Source organism: Bufo gargarizans, chromosome 7, assembly GCF_014858855.1.
Source record: "Bufo gargarizans isolate SCDJY-AF-19 chromosome 7, ASM1485885v1, whole genome shotgun sequence".
Classification (NCBI taxonomy): domain Eukaryota; kingdom Metazoa; phylum Chordata; class Amphibia; order Anura; family Bufonidae; genus Bufo; species Bufo gargarizans.
Genome location: NC_058086.1, coordinates 168,736,578 through 168,737,269, shown reverse-complemented (window position 1 = coordinate 168,737,269; position 692 = coordinate 168,736,578).

The following is a 692-nucleotide window of genomic DNA, read 5'->3' as shown; positions in this document are numbered from 1 at the left end:
ACCAGCAGTTCACAGGGGAGAGGAGATGCTGGTCCTTCCTGAAAATCACAAGCATGTCTTCAAATTGGAGAAATTCCCGAGTCGCCCTTAGGCCTCATGCACCCGACCGTTCTGTTTTTTGCGGTCTGCAAACCGCGGATCTGCAAAAAAACGGAAGCCACCTGTGTGCCTTCCGCAATTTGCGGAACGGAACGGGTGGCCCATTGTAGAAATGCCTATTCTTGTCCGCAAAACGGACAAGAATAGGACATGTTATATTTTTTTTTGCAGGGCTACGGAACGGAGCAACGGATGCGGACAACACAGGGAGTGCTGTCCGCATCTTTTGTGGCCCCATTGAAGTGAATGGGTCCACATTCGAGCCGCAAAAACGGCGGCTCGGATGCGGACCAAAACAACGGTGGTGTGCATGAGGCCTAATTCTTATTTTCCTGCGGGTTGAGATGGGAGCAGGCGGTGCAGAGCAGCGGGGACCCAGGCAGCATCAGGGTGAATATGGGTTCTTTATTGTTTTTAAACCACTGCCACCAGTTTTTCATGCTGGAATACCCCTTTAAGCTCATATACATTAGATAGCTGTCAGCCGAACACTCAGCCTACAGCATCTGACCCACGCCTACTTATACACATGCATGCTTGGCTGAGTGTGCATGTGTCCTGAAAGATGAGAGGAGAAAACCACTGCAAGACAC